The following is a 27,664-nucleotide window of genomic DNA, read 5'->3' as shown; positions in this document are numbered from 1 at the left end:
AGCTCCTGGGGAGGACGGCCATGTGCCTCTGCCTTCTCTCCCTGAGATCTCTGTACTGGCACGTGCTAGTTAGGAGGACGGGCATTCTCGGGGCCAATCAGAAGAGTCCCATGAGCTAGTGGGAAGGGAAGGGGGAGCGGAGCGGGGCGTGAGTGGGCTGTCACTGTCCCCGCACAGCAGAAGAAGACCTCCCCCATGTGTGTTTGTTTGCTTTTCCCTCCCCCAATCCAGACCTCAGCAAGTCTGTGCAAATGGCCAGCGAGAATGCTGCCCCCCTGGGGGGGCCCATGCCTGCGAGTTGGATTCAGAGACTCTTGAGCTCAGGAAATGCGCTGTTTGCACGTGGGCTCGAAGATGCCGAGGGAGGCCGGCCCTGCACATCCCTGGACGCCTTCAACCTGGACAGTGGTGGGGAGGGAGTCAGAGGCAGGTGGGTTTGTGCCTCTGTTGCCTGGGTGCGGTCACCCCTCGGGCTGAAGTGTGGTTTGCTGGCCTGGCGGGGGAGCGGCCGTGGCAGGCCAAGCCACTGCCCCCATAATAGGGTGGCTGGTCGGACTCACCGCCACCCCTGAAGGGAGCTCGGCATGGGCGCAGAGTGCCCTCGGGTCTCCCCTTCTCGGCAGCCATGCTTCCGCGGCCGCCCCTCCTCCCGGATGGCGCCACACAATGCCTGTGGGGCGGCACCCTTCTTCTTCTTTCTCCCTGCACAGGTGCAGGGCGGAAAAATCCAGTCTGCCCTTTTCCCTCCCCCGACAGCAGCAACAGCCAGGCGTGGGCGGAAAAATCCAGTCTGCCCTCTTCCCTTCCCCCGACAGCCGCAACAGCCAGGCGTGGGTGGGAAACTCCAGTCTGCCCTCCACCCCAGCAACAGTAGCCACCAATCCCTAAACCCTGCCCCTTCCCCCAGCAACAGCGATGGCCAATCCCTAACCACCACCCCTCCCCCGTCCAGTACTGCCCACTGACCTTTCTCCGGCAACCAATCAGAACAGGGCGTGGCTTCGACCAATCAGCCTTCCCCAGCCCCTATAAAACTGTTGCCTCTCCCTCAATAAAGTTGGACTTGCGTGTTTACCTTGTGTCCGCGGTAGTTCTTCTGCCATGCGCCCTCCAGTCCTGAGAGCTCCCGACAAGGGCCTGGCCTCCCTTGTCCCCAGTTCGTCGCCTGCTTCTCCGGGCGACCCCTTTGTCGCCGGCTTTGCTGGGCGACCCCGTCAGCCGAACCGCGCAACCCCTGTGAGACCGACCCCTCGTCTGCTGCCGGACCGACCCCTCGTCCCAAGTGGGACCAACCCCTCGTCCGCAGCCAGACCCCACCTCTACCGACCGAGCAAGCCGTCGTACCTGGGCCCCAAGCGCCCATGTGTTTGGCATGCTGGGGTGATCAGCACCTGAAGGAATTGTTTAAAGGGGGTCTGATGTCTAGGGAAGGTATAAATCACTGGGGTAGCCAACTGTCAACTCACTCTGCAGAGCTTTAGTGAAGGCTGGGAGTTGTTTTATGCTCAACACAAACAAGCACTGCATCCCATCACCCCTACTACCTTACCCCTATCTTTTGGTGAAAAAAGAACTAGGTGGTGCTATGCAATTGAAGAGGAAGAAACGAATGAGTTGCATTAAGTCTTTTTGGTCTTATCATGAGCTGGGTATGGTTCTAGTCACTTCTGTACACCACCTACTAATTGGACCCTAGGATCCCTGTGAATCTGCTTCTGTTGTATTAACCACTGCATGGAGGAGGAAACTGAGGGGTTGGGATTTGAACCCATGCAGTGAACTCCAGACCCTGTGTCCCAAATATTTGCACTATGCTATCTCACCTATCAGCGTACTACTTGTTATTGAATTTATACAAGAAAATAATGAGCTCATAAACACAACTTTACACTATAACATGATGATCTGTAATGTTAAAAAAGAGCCTAGAGCCCTACAAGTTATATAGGTAGTCTGGATTCACAGGCAGCAGGTGACCAATGAAGACGGCTCTCTGAACCATTTCTTCAGGAAAAGTTCTGCATCTGTTTTGGCAATAGGGCTTGGGTGATTCAGTTGACCCTCAATGCACAGATATCTTAAAGTTATTCTTGGAAAATTATGGCCTAAATTCTATAGGTGCAAATATGCATTGCTACTGGCTGCAAATGAAATCACTAATAATGAGACAAAACTGTTGGAGTCTCTAATGCTGAGTAACAAACTAGCCTCAAACAAGCGGCTTAAATGACAACCATTTAGTTACTCTGATCATGCTTTTGTGGCTCAGAAATTTGGGCAGGGCTTAACCAAATGGTTCTTCTGCTTCCTGTGGTATAGATGGAGGACTCTTGACACTGTGCAGGAGGCAGCTGGATTCTTCTGGAGTGTTCTACATGGCTGTCCTCACAAGCCTGGCTCCTTGGTGGGGATGGGGCTGGGGGTGAGCTCAGCTGGGAAGTAAGACCCTAGAGCTGTCCTTCCCAATGGACTCCTGATAGCCGGAGCTGATCTTCTCACCTGCCAGAGGACGGGGCCTGGGTGGCCTTCCCCAGGCCTCCATCTGAAATGCCAAGAGCATCTCCTCCCTTGCCTTACCTGGCCTTGTCTCATCTTGCCTCTCCTTGTCTTGTTGGGTTGCTTTCTGCAGCCCCTCCACTGGCCGGGGACAGCTTCAGAGCACCTGTTCAATCCAGAAGCCAAGGACTTCCACCCCTCTCTGTGGGCCGCCAGCTCTGAACGTGTGCACTGATACCGACCAGGCCGCAGGATCCATTTGGGGTAAAGGAAACCTTACTCCCGAGGCTTGCTTTAAATCCCTCACTGCCATTTCAGGCTGCTTCCCAAATAATGTCCATAATCTTTCTTTTTTTTTTTTTTAAATTATTTTCAAAGCGACTTAGAGTTGGGAAGTGCTCTCACAGTCAACGTCTGCCTTTGGCTTGGCAAGTGGCTCTGAGATGTGTTAGAGCTTTGGCTGAGAGAACCCCAGTGCTCTGGCCCCTGAAGGAGGAGGGGCGAGGGGGTAGGGGCATGAGTAGGAAAGCGTGGCATCCCTTAGGGCTGCGGCTCCTCCTGCAGACCCAAGGGGCTGGGGTTGGACTCTTCTCCACCAGGGTTCACCAGCAAACATGTGGAGTAGACAACCGTCCCTGTCTCCGACATCCTCCGGCAAGTTTCCAATGAAGGGCAAGGACAAAGACACTCCTTAAGGAGAAGAACTATTTATATGTGGGTTGGATCTGGCAGGCCACCGGGCACCTCTTAATCATGAACTGCCTCTGAGCATCCACCGTGGCACCTGGAGGAAGGAGAGGTGCAGAAAGCTCCGCTGTGAGGGAACCCCCTGGGCATTTCTCCATGTGCTCTGTCAGCACAGGCATGCCAACTCCCTGCCTCAGCCTGCCTGCCACTCCCCAAGGACTCCTCTGAGGGGGAAGTGCTCCAGGGTGCCCTGGCTGGCTGCTGGCTGGTGTCACCCCCGATTAGTAGAAGTGAAGGAGGGAAGGCTTTGCTGTCCATCCTGAGCTCCCCATTTGATTTTCACTGGCAGACAGGCACCTCTCTGCTCACCTTCTGTGGTTGGTCCAAGTCCAATGCAGAAAACAAAAGCTATAGTAAGTCAGGAAACCACCCTTTCCAGGCCAGCACCCCTGGAGAGCCCACCCTGCTCCAACCTCTGCTCTTAGACCCCGAAGTCCCTCACACTGATCCAGTAAGGCTAGCCAGAACTGTGTGTTCAATGATCTGTTCCCAGCACTGTCAGGAGACTAAATTTAAACTCAGTTTGCTCTCAGAGTTTGTTTTCACTTTGTCAAGTACCATTCTCTCTTTTTGTATTAGGTCCCAAATAATTTTGGGGAAAGCACATGTATTGCTTTGATTCCATCTCTAGGCTCACAAAACAACAGGACAAAGAGCTTTCCAGCAGAACTGGATCAGGAAATCATTTGCATGACACTGAAGCATGACCCATGCTGTGGCTTTGGTAAGCAGCTCCCGGCTGCCCTTGGGTGAGGTTCCATCTTTACACCTGGGCAGGGCGGGCACTTGTCCCTTTTGACTTTCTATTCTACCTTCCTGTCCTTCCTCTCCCAGTTTGCCTTCTTCAGGGGTCACTTCTGCTTTTCCTCCCTTTCAGTTTCCCCCAAGATCAATGAGATTTTAAGGTTAAAGTTTGCCTTTCAGCCTCCATAAGCCTTTGGGTGCATATCTTGAGAATCTAAGTGCAAGATTGGCAAAGGCTTTCTTTCCCCCTAATGCCTTTTAACAGCCTTTCTATAGTATAGTTAGCTTCTTAGGGATAGAGAAGAATAACCAATCTTCTCATCTCTTGTTACCACCTTTGAAGATCTTTAAAACCACACAAAAAATGAGAAACTGAGACAAGGTGCTGGGTTGAAAAATCAACTCTTTCTAGTTTCTGATGAGCTCCTGGAGCAGAATTGAGCACACCTGGGTGAGTCGCCTTCCTAGCTTTGGCTGTGCTTGCCCTCATGGTTGCTTATCTAGTTTTCTCCATGTGTTGGGGCAGAGGAAAAAGAGCTTCTTGAGAATTAGACACGTGTGTGCAAATATCAGCTATGGCACTTACTGGCTGATGACCCAACATCTCCGAGCTACCAAATTATTACATATCCTCTTAACAAGAAACACTGTCTTGGATTATAGTTTTGTCATGAATGAAGGAGAAGATGTGAGCACAGTGAACTCTGGAATCTTCATCTCTTCTATTATACCTGGTGAACTAGCAGAAAGAGCTGGAAAGATGAAACCAGGTATATCTGCTTCGTACACAGCCAGGGATGCTGCTTTAAGGAACTGCCCTTTCTTATTGAGATGCCTTCTTCTTCCAGGAGGGCAGATAGTGGCCTTGAATCACATCGGCCTGGAGGGCTTCGCATTCAACATAGCTGTTAGAATGGTCCAGAACTCTCCGGGCAACCTAGAATTAATGGTTTCTCAGCCGAAAGGTACATCTGAGCCAGGTTAGGGAGGCAGAAGGGCCACCTCGATGTCTAGGAACACATGATCGCCATGGGCACTGGGTCTCTGTGTCCCTGGGGGGTCTTCTGCATTGCTGTCCTTGCAGTAGTTAGTGGCTTGCAAAGAAGCAATGCAGGGGGCACAAATCAATACACTTGGCTTCTGCCTTGGCTTGTTCTGTTGAAAGGGTATGGTGTACCCAGTTCACAGCTGGGCCCACCCATTGGTTGTTTTCTTTTCCTGCCCACTTTTCCATGCATGTCAGGGAGGACATCCTTATTGTACCTGAAGTCCTTTTTGGAAGTGGCTGCACCAGGATGTCTTCCTAGGAGGGGCTTAGGCAGGGCAAAGAGGCCTGGGAAGCTGTTCTGAAGTTGAATTCACATAGCATGCAGGCTCTTCTTTTTTGGTGCCCCTGTTACAGATCAGCCAGACATTTTATAGATCAACCAAAAGAGTGAATTTTTTAAAAAGATGCTTTTATTCATCCTTTAGATAAGAATGAGAAAGCAACAATTGTTTGTAATGAATAATAATATTATTATGTTTATTTGGGGCAGTTTTTCAGGGATTGATGGAGATAATGGGGGAGGTTAATGCCCCCACCCCCAATTGCCTGGGACCACCACTGCTATTTGGTTGAACAGTTCTAGAATTTAAGTGCAGGCTGCCTGCAAATTCAGGCACATGGATTTCTCCCTCCCACTCCAGGGATGTGGCATTGCACAAATTCCTCTTATGTGCAGGAAAGCCTCATGTCACATCATCCACCCTTGTCTAGAGTCCACACACAGGCACCCCATTTTGCCTTGCCCCCCAGGAACCATGCATGCTCTTGTGCTCTCACAGACATGCAGCCCCCTGATGGCATTCCCAGGTGTCTGGCTGTCGTGGCCTGGAAGCCATGGGAGGGTGTCAGGAGGCTGTCCTGGGTCCCAGCAGTGGCCTCTCACCCAGGGGCCTGAGCCTGCCCTGGGACTTCTGCAAACACCAACCTTCCTTTTATGGTCTCTGTTAGGTTTCCCAACATGATTACTGTTCTTCCCGCAATATTGTCTCCCTCCCAGTATTTCCCATGAAAGTGGGACCGAGAGGCGCAGCCAAATGATCCAATTTGTTGTCAGGAAATAGAATGCAGCTGATGTTTCTCAATTCAGAGTAGTTCAAGGATGGCCTGTTGTGATGGGGGTTGTCAAAAACCAGTACCCAAAGTCTGTGATCCTCAAGCCACTAGTTTCAGAAGAATTTTGGACAATGGGTTCCCCACGATGGCTAGGAATTACATGTCTTTTCTCTGGGGGACCTCAGCCACCTGTTGGCATCCTTCCTTCATCAGAGTTTGAGTTCCTTCCACAGCCATGACCTGCATTCCCGTAGCCACAGGAAGGCATTTCCACGGTGATGCTGGCTGGATCTATGGGCACAGATGGACCACCAGGACATTTTTTGCTGTTGGGGCAGCCAGTCTTGTGGGAAGTCAGGGCCAGACTGATAACATTCCTATCAGGAGCAGCCACCAAGGTCTACGGTAAAGTGAGTTTTAATCACCTGCAAAAGGTCTCCTAGCTTGTCTTACTTTTAGTCAGGGCACCAATTGCAAAGTTGGCTTTTCAACCCATCACAAGTCCCCCACAGTCTCTTGGGAGGTTGTGGAAGAAAAGGCCCAGTGCTTACCATATTGCTAGGGACAAGGACAAGAGGACATTTGAAGGAAATGGCCAGGAATACAGCATTAGACAATGGTGGCCCCACAGCTCCTTACTGAATACCTTTAGATTGGAATAACTCCTAATCAAATCCATTCAACATGTGAGCGTGGGCACATCTCTCAGGGCTAATGAGTCTGTTTTGAATATAGTAAATCTACTTGTGTGTTTGTATGTCCCACTCTAAAGAAATCTACTATTCCTTCTTCCCACATACATATATTGAGCACCTAATATTAACAGTGAATACATTTATTGAGGCTCTACAATGGACTAAGCACTCTATCATCTATCTACCCATCCATCCATCCATCTATCATCTATATATCTATCATCTATCAATATCCCTATGTCTCTCTGTCATTCATCTATACATCCATTTATCATTCTATCATCCATCCATCCATATGTACATATATTTATTATCTATCTATCCATCCCTCATCTATGTATCCATTTATCATTCTACCTATCCATTCACCCTTTCATTTATCATTCTATTATCTACCTATCATCCATCCATACACCCACTTATCATTCTACCATATATACATACATAATTCTATCATCTATTATCTATCCATCCATCATCTGTATATCTATCATCTTTCTATATCCCTCTCTCTCATCCATCTGTACATCCATCCATCCATCCATCCATACTTCCATCCATCCACACATACATACCTTTATCATTCTATCTATCTATGTATCTATCTATGTATCTATCTATCTATCTATGTATCTATCTATGTATCTATCTATCTATCTATCTATCTATCTATCTATCTATCTATCTATCTACCTATCTATCTATCTATCTACCTATCTATCTATCTATCTATCTATCATCTATCTACCGTCTCCCTAATCCTTACCAAAACCCTACCAGGTAGTTGCTATATTACTTCTATTTAGTGTAAGGAAATTGAGGTCACCATTCTTAAATGCCTTGCTCAAGGATTCACTTTTTAATTCATGACTTCATGTTCTTTCCTCTGTTCTTTGCCAGGTCAAGGGTTAGATGTGGGGTACACAGGGATCAGTCACCCAGGCTGTATCCTAGTTTGGTTATTACCAAGTACCCCAGAAAGAGCCCTGCAGGTTGGAGATGCTGCTGAGTGCTCATGATCCAGAGAGGCTGGATTTAAGAGCACTGCCACGTACTGCCTGCGGGGACTTAGGCCAGTGACTTAATCCTTTTGGCTTTGTTTTCTCAAGTTTGAATTGGGATAACACCTTCCTCATGGGACTATGAGAAGATGGGAAGGCATATAGATCTAGGATTTGTACCTGGCAGGAGCTTAATAAGGAGGAGTTGATGTTCTCTCCTCTGATCTGGTGTTTTCATAGTCGGGTTACTTAAGCGCCATTTAGGTTTTGAAATCACATTTCATATCTTCCTTCCCTCTTTTCTTAAAGCACCATCCTTCCCTAGATGCTAAGCTTACATCCTTCCCTGGAGCTCTGAAAGTCCCTCTGTCACTGGAAGAAAGTGCTGTGCTCCACGTAGAGCTGCCCACGTTTCCCAGCTGCTGACTTCTTCTTGGCTTGTTTTTTTTTTTTTTTAAGATTTATTTATTTATTTAATTCCCCCCCTCCCCCGGTTGTCTGTTCTCTGTGTCTATTTGCTGCCATCTTGTTTCTTTGTCCGCTTCTGTTGTCATCAGCAGCACGGGAAGTGTGGGCGGCGCCATTCCTCAGCAGGCTGCACTTTCTTTCGCACTGGGCGGCTTTCCTTACGGGGCGCACTCCTTGCACATGGGGCTCCCCTACACAGGGACTCCTTATGCGCATCAGCACTGCGCATCGGCCAGCTCCACACAGGTCAAGGAGGCCCAGGGTTTGAACCGCGGACCTCCCATGTGGTAGACGGATGCCCTAACCCTGGGCTAAGTCCATTTCCCTTGGCTTGTTTTTATAGGTGTCTGTGAGCACACCCCAAACAAGGAAATGAATAGCGGCACAGCCAATGCTGGGATCTTCATCATGGACAGCCTGGGTGACGGGAATCAGGGATGTTTTCTTTCACACACACAAGATCAGGAGAGAAATATTGAAGAAGTAGAAAAGGCTCAGGCTCAGAGCTCAGTGCCCAGACCGGTGCCTCCACTTTCCCCTCTGCCAGTAAAGGTACTCCTTTCCTCTGCTCACTTCCTAGAATTTGGAGGAGAGAGAACAGGTGGTGGGGCCTAACAGCACTGCCTTTGAAGTCCTCCTTTTCTCTTTATTTGCCATGTCAGGTGGATAGGAGTTTAATGTCTCAGTTTTCTAATCTGTAGAATGGAAATAAATTTCTGCCTTGCTTGGTTTTGAGAAGAGTATAAAGGGGAGTAAGCTCTTAGTCAGTACCTGGGCCACAGGGCACAGTGTTTGAGCCTTCAGTACCCATAGTTGCTCATTATAATTATTCCTGGCAATGACAACATGAAGAGATTGATTTCTGCAAAGGGCAATGAATAGACAATCAGGCAGCTCCTATTCTTGGCCTCTGATTCATCCCGAAGCTGGAAACTCAAGGGCTTTGCTCTGCGCAGCCCCCATCAGGGAGGAAGATCCTAAAGCCCATCTTTGGTGTATCAGTCATCTGTGTGCCTCCATCCTGCCTCCGCCGTCCTCTAGCAGTGTCACTTCAGATGCTGGGTGGGGTAGTCTCCCTGTGTTCTACCAGACCCCTCTCCGGCCTCTGCCTACTGCTTTGGACCCTGTGAAGCTGGTGTTTTTGGACTATCAGCAGCCTGCCTTGCCCTCTGTTTTCTGGTAGCCCCCGCTCAGGGGAAGATCCAACAGAAGCCTGGAGGTTGAGGAAGAGTGAGGACAGCTTTTCACTCTACCTCTGCATGACCACCACGAGCTGGCTGTGTTCCTTTGAATACCACAGTGCCCATCAGGCAGTCTTCGCCATGTAACTCCTCTCTCTAGGTTCCATCAACTGCTCCCCCTTTTGGCCCTTCAGGCCTAGGGGTAGTAAAGGCTCCCATTATTTCTAGCTGCACAGCACCTAACCTGTTCCTTATCAGTTTCTCTAAATGCTGCCAATGCCTTTGAAAACAGGCCTTTCACTAAACTCTCTTCCATGACCCAAGTTGAGCCTATGCACCTTCTAGCTCTTTCTGGGACCCTGATGGAAACAGGCAAGTCATTCCACTTCTCAGAGCCTCATGCTCCACTTTTGCTATCATTATCTGCTATGATGGAGGGCTTCATGAAAATCCCTGCCTCTTTGGCCATGGAGCTCACCCAGACAGGGCCTCCTATGAAGAACCGGATGCAGGGGGTCTGCAAGAGAAGACGGGCAGCTGATGTGCACTGAGCGCTTAACTATGTGCCAGGCAGCATCCTAAATACTTTCAGGTACCATCTCATGGAGTCTTTAAGGCAACCCTAGAAGATAGTTACAATTAAAAACTCTTTTAAGAGATGCGGTACCTAAGGCACAGAGAGAAGGAGGAGCACACCCAATGGCCCACGGAGGGTATGCACCCACACTGGGATTCAAATCAAAGGAGTCTGACTCCACAGGCAAAAGCTTAACCACCGGGCCACACATCAGAGGCTCCCTTGGCCAGAAGCGGGGCTTCAGACTGGTGTTCTCCGAGCCTGGTTTTCTCTGGACCCTGCTTTCTGGCAGGATGCTGAGGGTCACCACAGCCATGACTCTCATGACCCAGCCTGGAGAACGGCCAGGGCCCAGGATCCCTGGGCCACCGGGCAGCTTCACTGCCAGGAAGCTCCTGGGGCACGTTGGGTGTCAACTCTCAGAGGCTGTTTCACTCTTTGATTTTTAAAATTGAGACCAAATACCATGGGGTGTGTGTGTGGGGTGGTCTGGGAAGGCTAGGGTTTTGTCTGTGACTATACCAGTCTCTTTGGAAAGTCTTCTTTTTGATAGATCATTATTCCATTTACTCCAGCTTGTTTATTTTCTGTGTCCAGGTTACATTTTCCAATGTAGCAACTAGGACACAGCCTAGAAGAGGGGACAGAATGGACAAGAGCCTGGAGTGCCCTTGGGCCCAGCTGCTGGACGTGGGCTGTGTGGCCAGTGGGACATCCACAGCAGCCTGGGCGTTCCCTCCTAGCCCTGTGTGACTCTGGCTTGGTTTCCCGCTGTTGCTTGCTGAGACCCCCCCAGTTCTGTGAGCGCTCCTATCGCCTGAACGTGGGTTCACCTTTTGGTTCTTCCACTGCCTGGCTACGTGTTCTTACATTTCTGAGCCTCCAGATGATAACATGCACTTTATCTCATGCACTTTATCACAACTGCATTTAGCATCACAACTTTTTGGGGTTAATTGGGAATCTGTTTGTTAAAAGTCTGTCCCACAGTAAATGGTAAGTTCAATAAGGGCAGGAATCATGTCTCACTTATCACTGCCATATTCCCAGTGACTTGCACAATGCCTGGCACATAATTAGTGCTCAATAAATGTTGTTGAATGATTGGATGAATGAGAGAACAGATCTAACATGGTTATTGTCATAGCACCAAGCAAAATGCTTGGTACAGAATAGAAAATTTTTCTCTTCTCACCTTCCCTGGAGCAGCCATCCATCCTAGCCATGATTGCTAGGAATTAGTGAAGCTCTTCCTGAAGTTTCCTTCCACCTGAGAAGCTTTTGTCTGTCTGGTATCTGGTATGCCATTGCTTGTCCGTGTATCCTGTGTGAAGTTACCAGGATGTCTCTGGAACACGTCAGTTTAACATAGAAGCTCACATCATGAGTGGAGACTTGAGGGAACCCACGTTTATTGAGCCCCTGCTGTGTGCTGCACGTCATTCACAGCCACACTAAGTTAGGAGGGAGCTCTCTCGTTCCATTTTTGTGGACTGTGAAAAACTGAGTCTGAAGAGACCAAAATACCATCCCAGGCCATACAGGGAGGAGCTAATAAAGCTGGAAATGAAGCTCTTGTTCTTTCTGTCAGCAGCTGGGAGCTAAGTGGTGCCATTGCTTATAGATGGGGTGAGTGCCTTCATGTTTTCTTTTTATTCTTTTGGTTTGGTGCAGAGTGCTGGTTCTTCTCATCCACTATCCCCTTCAGAAACCAATGCTGGTGAAATCTACTTTGTGGAACTGGTGAAAGAAGATGGGACTCTTGGATTCAGTGTGACTGTAAGAGTTGTTAGGAGAGCATGGAAAGCCAATGTTGAAATGATGGCCATTTGGTGGGCATCCATGCATATGGCAACCTTTGATAATGTACTCATGGTGCACAAGCATGTACACCACCACTAGGGAGGTGGATGAACTAAGAAATCAGCAGGAGCCTGCAGTGGAGGATGGAGGTCAAAGGCAAACTGGGAGATGCAGGTCACCCTTGGTTTGCAGGTGCTAAGGAGCACCAGCAAGCAGAGGAGGAAATATGAGTGGAATTGAGGGATGTATCCTGACTTTGAGGTTAAGGTGGTTGGCAAGGAGAAGGCAAGGATGGTATGACTGCAGGGGCAAAAGCCAAAGGTGAGTGGGGTCATCCACAATCATCCAGAACAGGACCAGGGTGGAGTCTTGGTTCCCCCCCAGCTACAAGGGCCAGCTACAAGTCGCATTGGTGAGGCCTTGGCCAGGACTGGCACTTTGTTTTTGGTTTCTGGGCTTTATCTGGCAGACCCTTGAGGAGAGTTTGGGGCATGGTAGCCACAAAGGGTGGTGGGAACTCAGAGGTAGGAAGCTTTTGCCCTTGTTACAGACATTGGAATGGGTCTGGATTCCAGGAACTTTGTTGTTAGATTTAATTACTGATTGGAAACAGGATAGAATTTTCCGTCAGGAAGGGAATGCTATGGCTAGTGAAAATTTCCAAAAGAAGCCCAAGAGCTAAGTGAATGGAGGACATTCTTTGCTTTCCTACCAGATAATGCTGTGTGCCTAGAGCAAGGATACCTGAATTGTTGGATCATCATCCAGCCATAAATTTGATGTCAGTGGAAGATTTTACATGTGCATATAAGAAACCAAGAAATAATGTGCATGTGTCCACATTGAGTGAATGGACTGGTAAAGAGTATAGACAATTTATCCTTGCCTTTGGGTAACAGTCCTATCAGACACCAAAACATGGTTATTTCTCCTTTGAGAAACTTGCTAAATTTTGGTATAGTCACAATTAATAAATATGCTGATAAGAGGTAGGCTACTTCCTTTGGCTAGCAAAACACTTTCAATTTCTTTGGGGAAATTTAATTTCAAAAATAATTATTGAAATGTCACATTCTAATCCAAATGACCATTAAACAAATGGAAAACCACAGAAATACAAATTAAATTAGAATAAAGCTTCCAACCTTATTTCTACCAGATTGGCAAAATTTTGCTGGTGGGATGCAGAGAGCAGGTATTCTCATACAAAGCCAGTGGAAAAGTGAATAATTATTTTAACATTCACATTGGGATGCAATCTAGAACATCTGTTACAATTAACAGTGAACGTATTTATTAATATGTATCAATAAAATTGGTTTTAAAAAGTGAGAACAGCTTTCCACCCAGAAATACTACTCCTGGGAATCTATTTCATGGAAATAAGAGTCCTAGTAAGTAGTGCTGTATGTGAGAGAGGAGGAGGTGGAGGAGAAGGAGAAGGAAGAGGAGATGGAGGAGGAGGAGGTAAGAGGAGGAGGAGAAGGAGGGGGAGGGGGAGGAGAAGGAGAAGGAAGAGGAGATGGAGGAGGAGGAGGAAGAGGAGGAGGAAGTGGAGGAGGTGGAGGGGGAGGAGGAGGAGATGGAGAAGAAGAAGGAGAAAGAAATTCTTTGAGAATAGTATGATTCCATTGTAAATATCTTTATATGTGTGTTTACCTGCATAAAGTAAATTGGAAAGAAAAAGATAGAATTAGGTCTTTATCTGCTAAACTCTAGAGAAATGGTCACCATCTCCTGTCAAGTAAAAAAAAATGAGCTGCAGCATGCTATGTAGAGATTAACTCTATTTTTGTACATACAAACTATCCACCAACATGAGAGGGGCCAGGCTCCAGCCGCCAGGCAGTAGCCACAGTCAGCCACATTGGTTTCTACCCACGGAGAGATGTGCTGTGCATCAGATGCAATTCCAATTCCCGAGAGCCTTCCCTGCACCCAGCTTGGGTTCTGGGGATACGGCAAAGCTCCTGCACGTGGAATGCATTCTTGAGAGCTCCTACCCTTCTTGCTCCATGGGTGCTGTAGTCTAAACTAACAGGAAAACATATGACAGTGTCCAAAGGCGGTAAGGTACTGGGATAGAGTGGTAGGCGGGTGGGGCTGCCTTCATCAGGGAGCTCGGGCAGGGCCTCCCCCAGGGCAGCCGGCAGGGTGGTGAGCTGCGAGATTCAGCTTTCCAGGGTGGCACGACCACGCGTGTGCTCTATGGAGGCATCTAGGTGAAGTCCATCATTCCTGGAGGGCCCACCGCCAGGGAAGGGTGAATCCTGCAGGGTAAGAGATGGCGCTTAGTGCGGAATTTGCATTCTGCAGCCAACAGCCTCAGCAGGCAGACTTTAGACCCTGGCCTCGCCCACTTCCGCTCTGTGAAACCTCGTGCCAGCAGAGTGCCCCTCCTGGTTTTGGTTCCATCACCTGCAAAGGAAGTAAGTTAACCTGCCCTGCCCAAGATAGGTCTACTGTGGGCATTGGATGCTCTATATCGGCAAGTGATGTAAAGCAAGCTATGTGCTTCCCTTGCATTGTGACTCACTTTCATAGCTGAGGAGGATCTTGCCAGCTTTTTCTCGGCCCTATCTCGTGGCCCATGGCTCTAAAGGAAGGGGCTAATTTTCTCTTATTCCCCAAAACTGTCAGAATTGAGTCAGAAAGGGCACTTAGAATCTTCCTTATCTTCATGTCCCCTAGAATTCCAGTGTCCTCCATCTCAATGGCAACTCCCTAAACTTTTTTGAAATAAAGCACATCCTGGAGCTATAAAAATTACCCCTGAGAGGCTTGACAAAACCATTTCTCAGGGAAATGGGGGCGAGGATGAGGGTGAGCCCATCTGTTTTAACCATTTTGTGAGCCAGTGATGGAAAGATTTTTCTATCGCTGACTGATTACATGCTTTGTTTTTTTTGTTGTTGTTGTTTTTTTTGTTTTTTAAAGATTTATTTATTTAATTTCCCCCCTTCCCCTGGTTGTCTGTTCTTGGTGTCTATTTGCTGCATCTTGTTTCTTTGTCCACTTCTGTTGTCGTCAGTGGCACGGGAAGTGTGGGCGGCGCCATTCCTGGGCAGGCTGCTCTTTCTTTTCGGGCTGGGCAGCTTTCCTCACGGGTGCACTCCTTGCGCGTGGGGCTCCCCCACGCTGGGGACACCCTTGTGTGGCACGACACTCCTTGCGGGCATCAGCGCTGCGCATGGCCAGCTCCACACAGGTCAAGGAGGCCCGGGGTTTGAACCGCGGACCTCCCATATGGTAGACGGATGCCCTAACCACTGGGCTAAAGTCCGTTTCCCTACATGCTTTGGAAGGATGGACTGAAAGGAGCTGCCCGACGTTCAGAGTGGGGTGCAGCTCCTGGCCAAGGCAGGGATCCCCTGATTCTGCAGGGACACCGCGTAGCTCTGCCTTCCCCTCCCCTCCTTGAGGTCCTGGGCAGGGTGCTGGGGCAGGGGTGTGGAAGAAGAGGCCTTCCTGCCAAAGCGCTGGGATGTGAGGGCAACATCTGTCCCTCCCCCAGGTGACCGGCTCCTCTAGGTGGATGGAACGAGCATGTGCGGCCTCACCCACAGGCAGGCTGTCCCGGGCCTCAAGGGTTCAGGGCAGGTAAGGGCGCCTTGTCCGGAGGCTTTCCTTCCTTCCAGAGCTTTCCTGGATGGCATCAGGAACTGCAGGGGCCTCTGGGTGGGAGGGAGGGAGGCAGGAAAGAAAACAAAATTTCTTCTCCTTCTCTCTTTTTTTCTTTTTTGTTCTTCCACTTATCACGGTTTTTCTATGGGGATGTGAAACCAGGAGGAAACAGACAGCTATTTCCAAGCAGAAAATCTCAGCCCCTACAAATAGCCTTGAAAAAGTTCCTTGTTGCTTGCCTAGATTCCAGGACCAGACAGCAGGATGGAACGGGTGGGGTGCGATGGCTTCTCCAGCTTGTCTCCGGGTGCTGCTTGCTCATGCTCTCGTCCCCAGTCCTCTGCCCTCCTCGCCTTCGCACATGGTGAAAGCCCCTGCCCAGAGCATGCCCATCTCCATCCCCTTGTATTTTTGCCCACCAGGGCCTTTGAGTCACAATGAGGTGGGAATTCAGGACACCCAGGGCAGGAGACTCACACAGCGGTCCTCCTGATTCCTCCTGACTCCAGGCAGGGTACAGGCACAACCTAGAAGAGACTTTATTGTGTTGGGTCCTCTGCCTAAAGGTGGGCTCTGTAACCACCCAGTGTCCAAGCCTCAGAGCCGGCATTGCCTTCTCCATCACTGGGAAGGCAGCAGAGACTGAAGGTCCACCAGGGCCCCTTCCAGCCAACTGCAGGGCATGGTTCTGGTCCCTTTGGCTTCCTCTCCCAAAGCAGGCTGCTGATTTATGGTGAAGTTACTTACCCTGGCAACTTAGTCTGACATATCTTGAGAAGCGATTTATTAGGACCCTCTGTTCTTACGAGAAGAAGAAATGATGACATGGCTAGCACCAGGAGGGCCATCACCTTCCATCTCCCCCTCCCTGCTACCGTCACTTGGCTAACAGCGTCAGCCTTCACGTCAGGTGTTATTTCCTTGAGTAAGCTCTCCCTAACCTCTCCAGCCTGGAGTAATTGCCCTTGCCCTCTGCTCCCAAGCATCCTGCTCTCTGCATTTCAGTTCAAATTATGACTGTTTACTTCCCTGTTTTCCCTGGTGAAAGGAAGCCCTTCATTCTTGTTCTTTATCCCCCAGACCTTCAGCTGGTTTCTAAGACCTACAGGTTCTGCTTCTGAAGCAGCTTCCCAGTGCATCCGCCTCCTGCCCTCTCCCACTGCCAGGGCCCACCTGGGTGAGCAGAGCACTTGGCCTGTGCTTGTGTTCATTTCTTAATTTATTTATCCCTCTACCTCACTGAGTGCATGTTTACTGAGCACCTACTAAGTGCTGGGCACTGTGCTCAAGGAACAACCCTGTAGAACTTTGCTACCTGGTTGACTCAGTGGGGGTGACAACAGGTAAGAGCTGTCACCCTGGGATCACAGGCTTGCACTGGATGATGACTGCAGGAGATGATGGTGGCAGGGCCATGTCCCCAGGATAGAAGTTGGCATTTCTAAAAGGCTGCCAGGAGGGGCCCAGCTACTCGTCCATGAACCCCAACTGGGTATAGACCATATGGGGGAGAGGGGTAGGGAATCAAACCAGAAGGAAATCAGGCCTCTGAAGGCCAGACTGGAAAAGGCCTGGAGGGAGTGCCATGCTGGGGGATTGGATTGGGGCAGTGGGAAACATTGGAGACTTTGAATCAAGTGTGTAGCACGACTGATTTTTGTTTTAGGCCAGTCCACTGGTGACATGAGGGGGTGGGGATGAGGGAGGCAAAGGCAGGACCCAGGAAGCCAAGTTCGCTGGCTCTTGCCCAGTCCAGCTGGGCATTGGCATTGGGGGAGGAAATGGGGAAAGGGGAAGCACTGGGGGGGCTGCTTCTAATGTACGACCTGCAAGCCTGAGAAACCAGGTGACTATTTGGAGGGCAGAAGGGGGAGAGCCAGATGACTCCAAGTGCAGCCCCTGGGAGCCTCACTGCATAGGGGTCCACATGCTGAGAGCCACTGCAAAGGGAGGAGGCAAAGCAAAGAAGGGGAAGGAGGAGAGGGGATGGGTTTGGCCTTGAATATGGAAACAGAGGGACACGTTTTACTCCCACATATACTTACTTGTCCAACAGGGAGCTAGAAAGATGGGTCTGGATCCCACCAAATAGATTGGAGATTTTGATTTGAGATTCAAGTGAAGTAGCTTAATGCAAGCATCAGGAAATTAAGAAGCATTTGCAGGGTGAAGGGAGGGCCTCCCAGTTGCCATATGAAGTGTGAATTGAGTTTGCTCACCCTTCCTTGTAGATTGCAAGGCTGGTCTTAGAGAGCAGAGGCCTCAGGATGGCTCAGCAGAGTCCTTCTGCCAATGACAGGATGGGAGATGTATGTTCAGCTGTTTCCTTGGTAACAACCTTGCCTGGCAGGCCCACGAGCTGTGTCTCAGTGACAGATGGTGAGAGGAGAGTGAACTGAGTGTTACTATTGTCCTGTCATCGGGTGCTGCTTTTGAAATATCAACTCAAAGGGGAAAGGCAGGGAGGCTTCCTCTCTGTTCTCAGAAGAAGAGGGCCAGGGGAGATGATGCAGCTGGCTTTCTAATGGGGTTGGGAGGCAAGCTAGTCATATATAGTTCTGCAAAACAAAAGTATTGTCCCTACATGATTACCAGACCTAATCCTGCCCTTCAGCCTTCCTAAGACTTTTGGGCCAGAGCATTTGCACGAAGGTATTTAAGGATGACATTCCAACCAGGGCATTTGTAGCCAAGGACCTGAGGACTGGCCGGGCAAGGTGAGAGGGGAAGATGCTCGGGAATTCTATCCTTATTCTTGTCATCGTTTTCAACAGCAAACCCACCATCAGCTCAGAGTGGCATAATTACATGCCTTCTGAGGGGTAATCTCTCTGTACACCCCTCCTGATTTTGTTTCCCGCTAAGAAAGTGCCTATTGCCTTACAATACCGTAATGTGGTACTTAGCCATTTTCCAGTCCCGTGGTAGAGGCTTTCAGTCCTGCGACAGGACCTGCACGTTGGACAGAAGGGGAGGTGATCAGGGGGGCATGGTTGGCTGTGACCGAGGGTAGCACTCGGTGGTGAAACAAGGAGGCTTCTTCTTTCATTGTTCCTCTGCTCACCCCAACTCTGTCTTGGAGAAACTGAGTATGAACTGAACTGAGGATCCCAGCTGAGGGGATGGGAAAGTTGGCCGCACAGCACACCTCCACCTGGACTGCTTCCAACGCTCTCATTCTGGCCCCAGTCATGCTCCTTGGCCGTGCTCTGCCCCTCTATGTGTTGAGCACCGAGCAGGATGGGAAGGGCAGTGTGTGGGGGGAGTAGCTAGGTTTCAGATGCTATGCTCATCTTTGGTAGCATTGGCCCACACAGGCCACACAGCTAAACAAAATGACCATGAAAAATATTGTCCGTAGAGTTGATGATAATAGTCAGCATGGTCTAATTAGGCAAAAATTGAATTTCAAGCATACTAAAAATTGATGCAACAGGAATATATGTGGTGCAAATTCTACCAAGGGCCAGTATGTTGTACATGGGCACAAAACATATGTCAAACTGTAAACGTTGTTGACTATAAATGTACTCTCCAGTTAAGACAGCTACTTGTTACCTGCAGCAGTTAAGCACTTGAAGTATGGCCAACTCAAATTAATAAAACAAATATTGGATTTTGAAGCCTCGTATGCAAGAAAAAATGTAAAACATCTCAATAATTGTGTCACTTTGATGACCCTTTGAAATGGTACTATTTTGGAATATCCAATTAAATCATATGATCAATATTTATTTTATGTTTCCCTTCACTCTTTTAAAAAGGTGGCTATTAGAAAGCTTTGAACTTCCAATTGTGGCTTACATTTGTAGCCCACATTTTATTTTTATTGAACAGCCCTGACCTGTACCGTGTGTAATGGACTCAGATATTAAAAACGAGGAAAATGAAGTCTTCCTATGTGAACTAGAAATCATCCATCTCCTTGATAATTTGCATTTTGAGGCCGGATCCCAATCCGTGCCATCGACTGAAGGATTTTGTTTGCTTGACTTCCTACCACGCAGGTTGTACGTTCGAGATCAAACTGAAAAAGAATTCCAGTGGTTTGGGACTCAGCTGCGAGCCGATGGAAAGTGAAAGCTGTGGTGTCCCCTGGAACAGTCTCCTGAGGGTGGAGAGGCTCTTCCCGGGGCAGCCCGCCGAGGAGAACGGGGCGCTCTCCGCCGGCGACGTCACGCTGGCCGTGTACGGAAGGTCCCCAAGGCCTTACCTCCCAGCCCCCGGGGGACCCCACGGCGGCACTGTCGTCAGGCCGCTCCATCCCACCCCGGGGGACACCCTGGGCTCCCCAGTATCACGCGTGGAGCCGCATCTCCCCTCACACAAAGACGGCAGTTGGTGGAACAGCCTCCCTTTTCATTTTCCATCTTGGTTTTTAAAAATCTGCCCTTGAGCAGGCCCTGCTGCTGCCGAAGGTCGTGGAAACAGATGAGAAACCCCTGGCTTCCGTGCTGGCTCGAGGCCTCCTCACACTCTGGAAGGTTCTGGGAGCTGAGTAAGGGCACTGAAAGGACTAGAGCGATGGCCTCGCTGCCCTCGTCCTGATTCCTCCACCAAATTTACAGCATTTGGTGTGTAGTGTTACATTGATTTCCTGTCAGCGAAAAATGGGGAGGGCAAGAAGTGGCCACTTCTCATACTGAGAGTTCAAAATATCAGGGAAATATGGTGTCAGCCAGAGTCCCGGACAAGGGCAGGTCATTTGAGGGGAGCTGGAGAAAGGAGTGGGCAACGGTTTGGGAAGCTCAAGGCAGAGCTCAGTAGCCTGGGCTGGTGACGGTGGGGTGCGGTCACCCAGCCCTAAGCCTGCCAGGGAGTGACCCAACCCTAGGGACAGAGAGAGCTGGCTCAGGCCTGTCCATTGTGGTGGGGAGCCAGCCCCTGTGCCCCTGTGTCTCTTGCCGCCCGTGTGCCCCGGGCTGACGCTTTAAGCCCAGAGCCGTTCTCTGAGCGCCACTGCAGGTGACACAGGGCGACAGCTCTTGAGGTCTTGGAGTTCATGGTGGGGGTGCCAGGGACAGACAAGGAAACAACAGTGACCGCAGGCAATAAGTCCATGAGAGAAAACAACAGAGAAACCTAATGCGGTGTTTGCACCAGGGCACAGGGAGTTGGGGTGGGGAGGGGTGTTCCGTGGGCGTCCTGTGCAGCTAAGGGGGATCTGAGGGTCTCGGGGAGGACTTTGCTTCTAAGGGCACGTTTGACAAGGTCTGGAGGCACTTTCGCCTGTCACAGCTGGGGCGTGAGTGCGCATGTGCGCAGGTGGATGCGCATGTGCGCGCAGGTGGATGCCACGTGCTCCCGGCATTGGTGGGTGGAGGCGGGCATGGCCCCGTGTCCCAGTGTGTACGGGCCAGGTCTGCTCAGCAGGGAGTGCGCTGGCCCCAAATGTCCTGCGCCAAGGCCAAGAAATCCTGGGCTGGAGAGGAAATAGGGCCCATGGAGGGAGAATATCAGATCGTCTCAGGAGGGGAAACGTGCCCGGGGCCCTGAGAGGTTCCGCCTGGTGGGGGTTAGGATGTGGGTGCACAGGGGGCAAGGGCCGGGGGCTGAAGGCAGAGGCCACGGCAGGTGGGAACGGGCTTCAGGGGCTGAGCCCACGTGGAGGGCAGGCTGGTGGTTGCAGAGGGGGCTTGGTTTTAGCTACGTTTTGGCAAGATCACCCTCGAGCGAGGTGGAACGTGGGGCGTGGGCTTGACCCTGGAGAGGCAGGAGTGCAGAGGAGGCTCTTGCAGTGTGGCAGGGAAGAGACCGCAAGGGCCTGTGGCCCCTGAGATGGAGGTGAGCTGGGGGGCCAGGGGTCGAGATGGGACAGTCACGTGTTTGAGTCTGTTTCACCCTCTCTGAAGAAAAAGCACCAGTAGCTGCAGGTCCTGGCACAAATAGGAATGGCCCATTTCCACACAGGGCCCATTGCGGGAACCCCGGGCTGCAGCATCTGCCCCTTGCATTTTGAAAAGTTTACACTCTGCAGGGTTCTCTGGAGCCGGGAAACAGATCAAGATGGGCAGAGGGGGGAGAGGAAACAGGCACCAGGGAGAGCGTGGGGAGAGTGGGGGAGAGGAGGGAGCTTGTGCCCACCTGGTGGCCACAGATGTGCCCAGCCCTGGATTTCACCGCACACTTTGGTTTCCCCTAGGAGGTGCTCCATCTACTTTGAGGAGCCCCGCAGGAGGCTGGGACTGGCCAGGGATGGCAGGTAAGACACGGAACACTCTGCCCTCTTCACCTGCTCGGGCTCAGGTATTAGGTTTCCTGCGTGGTGGGTCCTGAGAAGCTCGTCCTTGCTTGTAGGCCTCCTTCTCGCACTAGGGTAGGAAATCAGCTGGTCCCCATGCTCAGTTAGTCTGTGCTTTAGTTTCCTAGCTGCTAAAACAAATCCCCTAAGATAGGTTGGTTTAAATAATGGAACTTTATTGGCTAATGGTTTCAGAGCTAGATGGTGAGCGTCCTCCCAGGACCAGTATCTTCTGACTGGCCGGGAATCTTTGGGACTCCTTGGCTTTACCATCCCATGGCAATGCCCATGGCAGCTGTGTCTCCTTTCTCTTTGGGGTTCCATTGACTTCTAGCTTCTCGCTCTTCCTGTGGCTTCTCTTCCGGTCTGACTTTCTCTCTGCTTATAAAGGACTCCAGTAATCTGATTTGAGCCCTATCTCATTCAGCCGGGCCACACCTAAACTGGAGTAACATCTTCAGGAGACCCTATTTACAGTGGTCCACAGCCACCAGAATGTGGACCAAGACCAAGACCATGTCCAAACGGGTGCACATCCACCGCAGTCTGGGACAAGCTCATGAGATGGCATCTCTGCCTGCTCCTTTGGGCTTCCACTCCCTACTTCTGCCTCTTGTGACATTTGACTTTTCCTGTAGATGTTTATTTCTTCACTGTAGAACTTCTAGAGCCAGGTTCTCCAGCAGCCTGGGCCTCCAGGAGCAGAAATAAAGAAAAAGGAAAGTAGACACACAACCAGAGCACAGAAAACCAGGTACTTCATTCTGAGGACTGAAGTGTAAAAAAAACAGGACAGATGTCCTCCTTCCTGAAATATGAATGAGGGCTTGGGTGGTGCTGTGCCAAGAAAAGAGGCACTGAAAGCAGGAAAGTCAAGGATTTTTGCCTGAGGCTGTCCATTGGGTCTGCAGGAAACAGACTAAAGCAGATTGGTGGGTGGGAAGTTTCTGGGGAGGGCTCTCTGGAACCACACCTGAGAGGGGAGGGAAGCAGGACTAGGCAGAGAAGTTGAAAATGGTGCAGCTGCCCCTGCACCCTCAGCTGACCCTGCGGAAGCTTGTGAGAAGCTTGGGAGAGGGAAGAGCTGTCCTGAATAGGGGCAGGAGAACCTGGGCCTTTGCATCTCAGCATCAACCAGTGTTGGGGGATAGACTGACCAGGGAGAGGGCAAACCTAGGGTGAGGGAGCCCCTTCAGCTGAGGGCAATTCCTGTGGAAGGCTAGCTGTGAGCCTCCAGCACCTCTGAGGAAGTGTCTTCATCCTGAAGCAGCATCTGTGGCATCTATTGAACTTGTTCTGCTGCTAGCTGGTTCATGGGCCTTGGAAAGTTACCTCACTTCTCTAGGCCTCGGATTCTAGAATAAAGTTTTTAGCACCAGAACTATCCACAAAATACAGTGACTGCCCAAGGAGAGTAAATTATTTGCCATCAGAGTGTTTAAGTAGAGGAGAGTCAAGACTTGGGGGGGATGCTTTTGAGAAGAGTCAACCTGTTGAGTGAAGGAGAGGAACTCTGAGAACCTTCTGTATTAGCCAAAAGGGGTGCTGATGCAAGGTAGCAGAAATCTGTTGGCTTTGATAAAGGGTATTTATTTGGGATAGAAGCTTGCAGTCACAAGGCCCTAAGGAGTCCAATTCAAAGTTACTTCCTCACCAAACTTTGTTGCCACATGTTGAAACAAGATGGCAGAAGATGTCTGTGAGGGTTCAGCCTTCCTCTTCCTCTTAAGGTTCCATGCACCCAGCTTCTTCTGATCTCAGCTGTAGGCTGGAGGGCTCATTTCTCTCTGGGCTGAGATGCTTTGGTCTCTTCACAAGGTCAGCTGTAGACTATCAGGTTCATCTCTCTTCCCAGGGCTTCTACCATGACTATGGAGCTGTCTCTCTTCCTCTGTGTTCCTCTCCATGTATCTACTTCAGTGTTCTTGATTGAGTATCCATTTATATAGCCCACCAAGGGGGCAGCAACTCAACTCTACAGGCCCTAATGATGTGTGTTGAATCAAAGTCCTAATTTTAACATAATTTAATCAAAGGCATCTCAGCTGACTCTTATACAGTCAAAGGTATCATGCTCAGAGAAACAGACCAGTTTACAAACATAGTCAGTATCTCTTTTTGGGATTCATAAATAATATCAAACTGCTACACCTTCCAAATCTGTGAATGACAAAGAGGGAAGAGAGAAGGGACCCAGACTTCCTGAGCCTCTGCTGTACCCTAGGTGCTGTCTGGAAACCTGCCTGCACTCTCTAATCTAATCTAATATGCAATTGCTGCCTAGGTAGGTACTGATATACTGTTTTAAAGATGAGGATTCTGAGGTGGTAGAAGTTAAGGGACTTGCACATATTCCATCAAGTATCTGAGACACAGCAGTGAACAAAAAAGAGCCCTTGTCCTGGGGGAGTACACCTACTAGTGTAGGGGGAGAGACAAGTACATACATGATGAAAGAAGTGAGTTTGAGATCAGGATCTGCACTCTGGAGAAAATCAGGTAGGATGATGCTACTGAGAGTACCTGGGGATTAGCTAGTGTGGTCAGGGAGGAGTATTTGAAATCTGATGATGAGAAAGAAGCATCCAGACAAAGATCTGGGGTAAGGTCATTCCTGGCAGGAGGAACAACAAGGGCAAAGGCTCTCTGACAGTAATGAGTCTGGATGTTTGAGGGACAGAGAGAAGCCAGGTGTGCCTGGGCTGCAGTGAATGGAAGGGAGGATGGAGGGGAAAGAAGTCACAGGGATAGGCAGGACTGGGATCAGGTAGGACTATGTAGGTCATAGTACGTACTAATTCCATCCTGGCAATGATGGGAAGCCACTGGGGGTTCAAGCAGGAGCGTGTCCTCATCTGATTTCTACTTTAGTAAGATCACATGGATTCCTGGTAGAGATGGATTGGAGGGGGGAAATGGGTTGAAGCTATTGTAATCATTTGGATAGGTATTTTTGTGGCTGGGACTGGGGTTAGAGCAGAATCATAAGTGAGAAGGCGTCAGATTTGGAATACGTTTTGGAGGTATCAATAATCATGGGATTATTGATAGGCTATGAGAGAAAGCAATGGAAGTTTGGTTTGGGCACCTGGGTGAATGGTAGTATCACTTGCTAAGTAAGAGAAGGGATGCTCAGGCTGAGCAGCTTGGGGTGGATGGAGGAGAAGCATTCTCAACAGCATGTAAAACTGAGATGCTTACAGGACATCTAGTGGAGATGTCACTAAGAAAGTTTTTTTTTTTTCTTTTTTCTTTTCTGGAGAATAGGCATGAAGTCAGGGCTAGAGAGGGTGAATTTGGGAGTTATCAGCACATAGATGTTTAAAGCCATGAACTGGATAAAGTTACCTTGGGGGGGAGTACAGGTAAAGACAAGAAGTGGGACAAGTGAGTCATGGGACCCTGCAATATTGAGAGGTATGGTCCAGAGAAATGAGACCAAGAGGAAGGAGCCAGGGAGGGGGTACAAAAGCAAGGCAAGAGCAGAGCTTAGAAGTTGGGTAAAGAAAGCCCTCAAGTTGGAGCAAGGGGTCAATTGTGTCAAATGTTGCTGTGTGGTAGAGTGAAATTAGAACAGAGTTGTCCTTTGGCTGTAGAAAGATGTAGGTCATTAGAACCCTGATTAAAGAGATTCCTTTTGGCTGAGTGGGTGATCATCTGAAGTCTGGTTGGGGTGGGTACAGGAGAGAAGGGGGGAGATGCAGAAATAGTAAGTACAGACATTCACTTGAAGAATTTTTCTATGAAGTAGAGCAGAGAAATTGGGTGGATGAGAGGTAGAGGAGGACATGGGGATAAGATGCAGGTTGGCTGGTAGAATTTGCTCTGGGAAGATGGAGGATTTCATCTGGTTGTGTCCATTCTTACTGTGAAGAAAGAGGCCAAGTCAACTTTTGAGTTATTGGAGACTTGAGGAGAGGGAAGATGATTTTAGTCTGCTAGGTTGCCAAATTGCAATATACCAAAATGGGTTGGCTTTTAACAATGGGTTACAAGCTTACAGTTTTGAGGCTGAGAAAAACATTCAAACCAAGGCACCATCAGGTATTCTCTCTCTAAAGATGGCTGCTAGTGATCCTAGACTCCTCTGTCACATGGCAGTGCACATGGCGGTATCAGCTGGCCTCTTCTCCTCTGGGCTTCCTTGCCTTCAGCATCCTGCTTTTGTGGCTCTTCCTGCTTCTGTCTCCCTATTCATCCCATTAATAAAGGCTCTAGTAAGAGGACTAAGACCCACCCTGGATCACATGTTACTGAAGCAACCTAATCAGAAGGTCCCATCCACAATATGTTCACACCCACAAGAATGGACTAGCTTTAGGAACATGCTTTTCTGGAGTACATGCAGTCTCAAACTACCACAGACACTGAATTTATTAAGGAAGTAGAGAAAGATGATCTGGCACTTGAGTGCCCATTGAGATCTGCAGTCATACATTTGAAGTAAATCTGATCAGTTGCTCCAAAGCAGACATGGTGTATGCATGTGGTTTCACCAGGTACTGGAATTAAAATGCCTGCACATTACATATAATGAGGACAGAAGCACAAAGGATGGGAGCTTGGGGTTTCCTCTGAAAGGAGTGGTTACTGGGCAGAGTCATGGGCTCTAAGCATGGATAAGAGGGAAAGTGGGGACATTGCAGGTGGAGATGGTGATAATGAAAAAGCAGCAGGCTCTCTTGATTGGAGTCTTGAAGAGGTTGGAGGATGGCTGTGGAGGGAGCATTGGAGAAGACTTGGTAGGAGAGAATGGTTTCAAAGTGAGGTTTGGAGGTCTCCCCAAGTCATGCTGAAGAAAATAGGATAACTGCTATATATACATATTTTTTAATCTCATCCATGACACATTTCTGCTTTGGGCATTCCTTGATCATGTACTATATCATTATAATACATTATAATGCATTATACCAGCTGAGTAGTAAGTGGTTATGGTTTGTAGCCAAATACTTATGCAGATTTGGATATTTGGGGCTGTGCCCCTCTCACAGTAGGGTGTGCACAGTCAGAGAGGTCACAAGGCCACTCGGTGGGGGGCAGAAGTAAAGATTCCTCTGTTACAGGTGAGAACTGGCCTGAAAGTCTGTGCGCTCTAGCAAAATCCATGTAGGCTGTGGGATGGTGGTAGTAAAGAATGTTCAACAAAAGGGAAAATCATGGCCATAATGCAGATATAAAAATGAATACATGTTAAAGATTTTATTTAACTCATTCACTGAGGGAGGACGCTGGTTTGAAAAGAGAATTCAAAGAACCACAATATTTATTCACACAGAGTTGTAAAATAGATCAAAGACAATGAATCTGGTAGACTCAGATTCTAACTCAGAAGATAATACACAGCTTTGTATGTTTTTATCTCAGAAGGTTGAGCAGGGCTAACAAGGCCTCGACAGCCAACCTCAAAGGGCCGGTAGGGACGTTAGCAGTTGAGCCAGATCAGCTCGTGCTTTGAGCAGTGAGGCCCTCTAGGAGAGGGCAGCATGCTGAGGGTAGGGTGGATGAGCCAGGGAAATGGGAAAATGAGGCTTCCTGGGTGAGGACAGAGGAAGACAAAAAACTAAAAAAAAAAAACCCAGAAAAACAAAAACACACCCAAAAATCCCCTAAACATTTCTTACTAAAAAGTGGGATTGTCACGGTCACTTCTGTTTTTGTCTTGGTCTAAAATGTGCAGATTCTTTCTCCATTAAACACATAAAAACCACCACAATATTGGGGGTTTCCCAAGAGTCCCCAGGCTAAGGGGCTTTGGGATGACTCAGTGCGGGGCTCAGGTGCCAGTGGCAGCAGGTGCAGGAGCTGGATTCTCACGGATGTGGACTGCCCTGGGGAGCCAGCTCTGCTCTAAAATCCCATGGACCGAGACCTTTTCGCTCCTTAAAGGAGCAATCTCCAAATGTGGCTCAGGGTGCTTTGCATTTCTCTAACAGACTCCTGGGCTCTGGGTAGGCAAGGAGTCCCTGAGGAAAACCTGCCCTGC

At 49.3% G+C, this 27,664-nt stretch overlaps 1 pseudogene; it reads left to right on the top strand.

Moving 5' to 3' along the window:
- Window positions 1-251: 251 nt before the first annotated feature.
- LOC131278905 (FERM and PDZ domain-containing protein 2-like) overlaps window positions 252-27,664 on the top strand; it is a 38,274-nt pseudogene continuing 10,861 nt past the window's right edge.

Source organism: Dasypus novemcinctus, chromosome 6 (assembly GCF_030445035.2).
Source record: "Dasypus novemcinctus isolate mDasNov1 chromosome 6, mDasNov1.1.hap2, whole genome shotgun sequence".
In the NCBI taxonomy this organism is placed as follows: domain Eukaryota; kingdom Metazoa; phylum Chordata; class Mammalia; order Cingulata; family Dasypodidae; genus Dasypus; species Dasypus novemcinctus.
Note: the sequence above shows the minus strand (reverse complement) of the source record. Positions and strands in the feature narration are given on the sequence as shown.